The sequence below is a fragment of the Bos indicus x Bos taurus genome, chromosome 13, assembly GCF_003369695.1.
Source record: "Bos indicus x Bos taurus breed Angus x Brahman F1 hybrid chromosome 13, Bos_hybrid_MaternalHap_v2.0, whole genome shotgun sequence".
NCBI lineage: Eukaryota > Metazoa > Chordata > Mammalia > Artiodactyla > Bovidae > Bos > Bos indicus x Bos taurus.
Genome location: NC_040088.1, coordinates 9,624,452 through 9,632,490, shown reverse-complemented (window position 1 = coordinate 9,632,490; position 8,039 = coordinate 9,624,452). Strand labels below are relative to the sequence as shown.

The 8,039-nt window shown below is 37.2% G+C and overlaps 1 long non-coding RNA gene across 1 annotated transcript; it reads left to right on the top strand.

Annotated features, from left to right (window-relative positions):
• The first annotated feature begins 466 nt into the window (after nucleotides 1–466).
• LOC113902977 lies at nucleotides 467–7,216 on the top strand. Its single transcript, XR_003513972.1, has 2 exons — nucleotides 467–698; nucleotides 5,989–7,216. It is a non-coding gene; the product is annotated as an uncharacterized LOC113902977 (long non-coding RNA).
• Nucleotides 7,217–8,039: the final 823 nt, after the last annotated feature.

The following is an 8,039-nucleotide window of genomic DNA, read 5'->3' as shown; positions in this document are numbered from 1 at the left end:
ATTAGTCACCTCCCTCACATGATAAAAGACTCTTGTAGTGCTCATATCTCTTAGGAAATACAGTGGTTTTAGGAGCTCTGTTTCAGGAGTTGGAAGAAGACCAAATTAATTATTCTCATGTAAGTCATAGTATCAATATTCCCTCAGTATTTCATTATTCCAGTGCTGTGAGGGAATGTTTAACAGGAGGATTCCTACATGCTGTTTCTCATAAATTCTCTGTTCCTTATCAGTTCTTATTCTGAGTACGAGTAGAGCTGCATGCAGCTCTCAGGACTGAGATCATGAGAAACGGTATCTGCTTGGATTCCTTTCAGTAATTCCCTTCAGTGACTCTTTTCAGTGTCAGCGACCTTGTATGTATTAGACTATCCATATTGTGGCTGTTGATAAAATTTCATCCTGCGTAATAGCTGAGTAATCATCTTACTAAAGATATATAAGCCTGCATTTCTGCTAATAAAATACCTTTGCTCCATCAGAGCTTGGTCCCCGTGTCTTTCTTTCTTTCCTTCTCTCTCTCTCTCTGCCTCCCTCCGGCTCTCTCTTTCACTTTCTTATCGTCAACTCTGGACCACCAGGTTCTGGTCCATTAAAGGACCTCAACAAGTGGTGCCCAGAACAGGAACTCTGGTATGTGTGGCATTTTGGATAGAGTGACTCAAGAGGCCTATTGAGTTCGGGACCTATTGAGGTCGGTAAGTACTAAGACACAGGTCAAGCGGGTGGAAAGCCCCGTTATTTCTCTACTTTACTTCACCATTTGTTTAAAGCTCAGGGACTTTTGGTTTCACACCAATGAATAGAGGCTTGCTTTCAAACAGTAGTTAAATGTAATCCTTGGTTCCCTGATAAAGGCAGTTTTGATTTCGAAATTTGGCATCGGATCAAAGACAATGTTGAATGAGCCGCCAGGCAGGGAGAAAATATTCCAGTTGATTTCTAGCCCCTATGGGGCTCTCATTAAAGCTGTAATTCTGCCATTTCAAGGTAAATTCTAGCCCTCCCAATATTCGACAACAGAACACTTATTACATGAATATAAATTAAATGATAAAACTTTACAAAAGGCCCAATTTAAACAACATAAAATATTTCAAAATTTTCCTACTAATCCTATCCCGGCCATGCCAAATGTTCCTCCTCTGCCAACAAGCGCAACTCCAAAGGTCTCTCCTTTGCTAGAACCTAATAATTCTGATAACAACTCTCCTAAGACGCCTTTTGACACCAAAACTGGCAATACTTTTTTAGATAATAATGATAAGTCCTTAGCACAGACTCATATTTGCAAAAAATGGGCACTTACTTGCTCTCCTCCATGACAGAGACTCTCTGAATTACTGGCTTTGCAATCACAAGTTTCTGACGCCAATGCTTTCTCTATCTTTCCAGTTTTAAGAAATCCTGATGCTCAAGGGCACATAATACCTCAATATGAAGGTATTAATCTTTTTTATATGCTACAAATGAAAAAAGCTATGACTATGTATGGCCCACATCGCCTTTTACTAAAGAGCTTCTAAATGCTGTGGCATCTTCTACTGGAAACTTTATTCTCTATAATTGGCGAGTTTTAATAAAAGCTCTCCTTAAACCAGGAGAATATCTTCAATGGACAATGTGGTTTCATGATATAGCCAGAGTTCATGCTAACAGGAATGCTCGAGCTGGCACTCCCCCAAACCAAATTACTTTTGAAATGTTAACTGGCGCCAGACAATTTGATACCATAGAAGCTCAAATACAATGCCCTCCCTTATTGCATGAACAATTAAAAACAGTGGCCCTTGAAGCTTGGGATCGAATTACTCCTCAAGAAGAGCCTACAGGTAGCTACACTAAAATATTACAAGGACCTAATGAAAGTTATGCTGATTTTTTAGCTAGATTAGAAACTGCTATTTCCCATACTGTAATCGGAGAAGAAACCAAAAAAACAGCTAGAGAAATTACTTGCTTATGAAAATGCAAATCAGGAATGTAAAAAAGCCATCGCTCCAATTCGTAAGACTGGGACTATTATTGATTATTTGAAGGCTCGTTGCAATCTAGGATCAGAAACTCAAAAGATGCAAATGCTAGCTAAGACAATGGCTACTGCCTTTAGAAAGGGAAATGAAGGATACTTTACATGCGGAGATAAAAACCATTTAAAAAGGGACTGCCCTAAGAAGGCTAATAAAAAAACTACAAAAATCTGCCCTCGCTGCTGTAGAGGAATGCATTGGGCCAAAGACTGTAAATCTAAATTTAATATTGAAGGAAAACCTATTCCAAGAAACTCTAAGCAGGGGACCCCCCCGCCCCCCGCCAGGTCCCCTTCAACAAAAACCAGGGGAAAATTCTATCTTTTCCCTCAAACCCTCAACATCTGGCAGTGCTGCTGTCGATATACCAGCCCTAAATAATTTTTTCCTCTACCCTCAAGCAGTCCCTTCTAGAGTACCTACTGGACTTTTTGGACCCCTGCCCCCACAAAACTTCAGTCTTTTACTTGGCCGATCTAATTTGACTTTTAAAGAAATCGCTGTTCACCCTGAAGTAATTAATTCAGATTATAAAGGAAAAATTCAAATCATGATGTCATCTCAGATTCTATGGCAATTCAGAAAAGGGGACAACATTGCTCAATTACTTCTTTTGCCTTACATTTCTATTAACTCCTCTAATGATGTATGGACAGGAATATTCAACCGTACAGATCAAAAACAATCCCTATGGACATCATTGGTATCTGAATATGCCCAACCAAATATAAATATCAAAAATAATGGTAAAAGATTTTCTAGTCTCCTTGACACTGGATCTAATATTAATATTACTATTATTTCCAAACACTTATAGCCCAAATCCTGGCCTGTACAAAAAATCTCTTGCCAAATTGCAGGAATTTCTCAAACCAAAGTACAAGAAATTTATCAAAATGTTCAAATCTACCCATGTGAAGGACCAAACATTAAGCCAGCCTACAACATTAAGACCTTATATGATATATGCACCCTTTAATCTAATAGGAAGGGACTTATGCAATGGCAAACTCAGATATACATTCCACATTTTTCCTAAGGGCCATTGCTCATTTAACAAACAAAGCAATTATTAAAATAACTTGGAAGAATGATGAGCCTATTTGGACAGAGCAATGGCCCCTAACAAAAGAAAAATTACAGGCTACTAAAGAACATACTACACAATTAGAATTAAAACATGTTGAGGAATCTTGTTCTCCTTGGAACTCTCCTATTTTTGTTATATATATATATATAAAATCTAACAAATGGCATCTCTTAACAGACCTTAGAAAAGTTAATGCAACTATGAAACCTATGGGTGCATTACAACCAGGGATCCCATCACCTACTGCTGCTGCTGCTGCTGCTAAGTCGCTTCAGTTGTGTCTGACTCTGTGCGACCCCACAGACGGCAGCCCACCAGGCTCCCCCGTCCCTGGGATTCTCCAGGCAAGAACACTGGAGTGGGTTGCCATTTCCTTCTCCAATGCATGAAAGTGAAAAGTGAAAGTGAAGTCGCTCAGTCGTGTCCAGCTCTTAGCGACCCCATAGACTGCAGCCCACCAGGCTCCTCTGCCCATGGGATTTTCCAGGCAAGAGTACTGCAGTGGGGTGCCATTGCCTTTTCCGCATCACCTACTACTATTCCTCAAAATTGACACATTATTATTACTGATTTACAAGATTGCTTTTTAATATATCTTTACACCCTTTAGACCAGGAGAGATTCACTTTCTCTCTCCCTTATCCTAATCATATCGGGCCTCATAAAAGATTTCAATAGGCTGTGTTACCTCAAGATATGCTTAACAGTCCTACTATTTGTCAAAATTTTGTAGCCAGGACTTTAATCCAATGTGACAGCAATTTCCTCATGCATATATCATTAATAATATACTGTAACTATAAAAAGGAGAAATGATATTTTGACACTGAATGGCCATGATATTCTTTAGACTCCAGAAAAAACTGATTAAAATAAAATCTTTTTTAAAATTGCAAAACCGGTTCTTCTTACACGTGCAGTTAGGAAAAGGTTAACCTGTTAAAATACTTTTTTTTAGAGCTCCAATTCTGTCTGGGAAACAAAAACAGACCTAAGAAAAAACCTAAAGTTAACTCTTATCATGTACGTGGGATACACAGCCCACTCTATCTGGGACTCTAGCCATAAACAAATTGGTGGAACTAAAAAAAAAAAAAAGATATTTTAAATTGGAAAACTATATCTGTCTATCTAAAATTATCTATGTCTCAATGTATGTCTTTGTTTTTGGATAATATGAAGTTAATGAGCTCTATTTAAATTCAAGTTCACGTGAACTGAAAAATATTCAATATTAAATATAATGTTTGTTTAAATATAAATATAATTTAAATATAATTGTTTGCTAATCTAATTAAGACATGTCTTAAGTCATCAACATTGTATAATACTTTTATTATGCTTAGGTTTGAAGTAACTAAATTTGTCAACAAAAAGGTAACTTTATATATATATATAAATATATATATATATATAAGTATATAAATGAGATGAAAACTTTTAGATAAACTCTATTAAAAATAATTATATTTTTAATAAAATAATTATACCCCTCTTAGGATTGGGGTAACTTAAATTTCTAAAGTTGTACTAAACTAAATAATAAAAGTTTATTAAATAGCTAGGTCATTTCCAAATAAAATAAGATTTTAAAACATTAATTACTGACACTAACTTTCTCTTACAAAAATTTTTTCTTACAGAAAAACTAAAGAGATTTTAGACTATTAATAAATATATAAATATATATAATATATTATAATATATAATATAATAAATATATTCACCAATCTATAAAATGCTAATATACAAGACACTTCATGGTTACTAAAGAAAAATAAGATGTATATTTTTAATAAAAAGGCATAAGAAATAACAAATAAAATGAATACAAAAATGTAAAAAAGGTTTATGACAAATAGAAGAGAATTTTATGACAAATGGATATAACTCATTGCCCTGAACTTTCTTCCTCTTCCTTCTTACATGTCTCAATCAATACAAATTCTTTTTCTTTTATATGGGCCACACCTCTCTGAGGTGAAACTACACTCATATTATAACCCACCTGTTAACTTACTTTGCAATAATGAGAACACCTAATTCTATAAAAACAGACAATGGTCCTGCCTATATTTCGAAGCAATTCAAACAGTTTTTACATTCATTCTCTATTAAATAGATTACAGACATTCCTTATAATTCACAAACACAAAACATAATTAAACAAACACATCACACACTGAATTTACAAATAAAAAATTAAATAAGGGGGAATACACAGGAGCATTTTTATCTTCCTTATCTAGAGCAGACTTTACTATATTCTAACACAATATATTCTTTAAGCCTATAACTATTGTTAATACAGCTTTGTTTTAAATTTTTTAAACTTACTGTGAGGAGATATTTTGACAAAAGCAGAAAAACGTTTCGAGACATTGAAGGACACCTCCCTCCCTTTGCCCATTTGGTATCAAGATCGGTTAACTAATCAATGGAAATCTAGGAAACCAATCTTATAAGGAAAGGAGCATGCTTCTGTTTCTCCAGATGGATCCAACGAACTCACATGGCTTCCTCTTCAGAAGATTCGACCTAAGGGGGCCCCCAACATTCAAACTAGAGACGAAATAACAAAAACCCCAGGAGGAAGAAATTCCAGTACAAGCCATGGAGGCTTTAAAAATTTCCAAAAAACACCACACTCGACATCATCAACCCTATGATCTCCCTACCTGGGGACAGATAAAAATCCTTACTAATCAAGCTGAAAATCTGATTTCTCAACAGGGAATGCCTCGGAATCCTGAAAATAATTTTGTCGCTATGCTTGCTTTGCTTGCTTTTGCTTCCCCTCTTCAGGCTGACTTGATTGATCACACTTATTGGGCTTATATACCTAACCCCTCACCCCTTTTATTGTAGGTTATAGAATGGACAAATATAGGACCAATCGTATCCACTAATGATTCAACACATATGCCCCCTCCTTGGAGCTTGGAGGGGCCCTCTCATCCTGAGGAAGAAGGAAGACTAAGTAACATTTCTCTAGGCTATGAAATCCTTCCTTTATGCATGGGCCCAACAAAATTATGTATTAATGTTCGTCGACAAACGTGGGCTTTTGTCCTGCCTCCAAAAAGGAACTTCCACACATTGCTTGGACTGTTTACTGCCCTGTCCTTTTATAAAAACCATGTTGATACTACCAAAACTCCAGGAAAAAGACAAAAGTTAAAATGTAAGGGGTTTACTTATAAAGACTTTAAATATACTCCTGTTTACTGAGATAAATGTCAAGCTAAATCAGGGAAATTAATGTTTATGGCCAATTACACCATTGTTGATTGGGGACCCCATGATATGTGGGTATCTAACTGCTCAGATGATATTAACAGCACTAAGTGTGATTATGCTACTCAAGTAGCATAGAAGATTACCAATAATTCAGTGAAACACTTCCACGAAAAGGACTCCTTGGCTGGCTTGACTGCGGAATGACACCTCCTCGTCCTCGAATTGTCCTCGATAAACAGATTGGGCCTGAACAATGGGACATCTGGAAACTTGCTGCGAGCACCAAAGAACTTGGGATTTGGACTGGACATTTCACAGGGACCAATCATAGTCATAGAAACTATTTCTTTCATTATAATCAATCATATTTCATACAAGCTTGTGTTCCCCTTCCTTTTGTTCTAGCTATAGAAAGTTTACAATTAAATAAGACTTTACGTTCTGTAACTTGTATAAACTGCAGATTATATGCTTGTCTTAACTCTTCTGTTTCCTTAAGAAATGAATCCCTTTTGATTCTTCGATCTCGACGTAGTCTGTGGTTACCAATAAATCTCCAGCAGGCCTGGGAAGAAGGTCCCATCGCTAGACGTGCTTCCCAGTTACTTACTAAGTTGCTCTGGTGATCTAAACGATTCATTGGAGGGCTGATTTTTGGCATTTTGGCATTAATAGCTATTTGCACCACTGCTGCCATCACTGGCATTGCTTTACAAACCTCAATTTAAACACATAATTTTATCCAAAATTGGACTAAAGATGCTTATACTATGTGGGCCACTCAGGCTCAGATAGATGAAGATATTCAAGATGAAATACAGGAACTAAAAACAGCATCAAATGGGTTAGAGATCAATTAACAGATGTACAAAAACAGGTGATGCTAAAATGTGATTGAAATTCTACTCAATTTTGTGTTCAGTTCAGTTCAGTCGCTCAGTCGTGTCTGACTCACTGCGACCCCATGAATCACAGCACGCCAGGCATCCCTGTCCATCACCAACTCCCGGAGTTCACTCAGACTCACGTCCATTGAGTCAGTGATGCCATCCAGCCATCTCATCCTCTGTCGTCCCCTTCTCCTCCTGACCCCAATCCCTCCCAGCATCAGAGTCTTTTCCAATGAGTCAACTCTTCACATGAGGTGGCCAAAGTACTGGAGTTTCAGCTTTAGCATCATTCCTTCCAAAGAAATCCCAGGGCTGATCTTCTTCAGAATGGACTGGTTGGATCTCCTTGCAGTCCAAGGGACTCTCAAGAGTCTTCTCCAACACCACAGTTCAAAAGCATCAATTCTTTAGCACTCAGCTTTCTTCACAGTCCAACTCTCACATCCATACATGACCACAGGAAAAACCATAGCCTTGACTAGACAGACCTTTGTTGGCAAAGTAATGTCTCTGCTTTTCAATATGCTATCTAGGTTGGCCATAACTTTCCTTCCAAGGAGTAAGCGTCTTTTAATTTCATGGCTGCAGTCACCATCTGCAGTGATTTTGGAGCCCCCCAAAATAAAGTCTGACACTGTTTCCACTGTTTCCCCATCTATTTCCCATGAAGTGATGGGACCAGATGCCATGATCTTTGTTTTCTGAATGTTGCGCTTTAAGCCAACTTTTCACTCTCCTCTTTCACTTTCATCAAGAGGCTTTTTAGTTCCTCTTCACTTTCTGCTATAA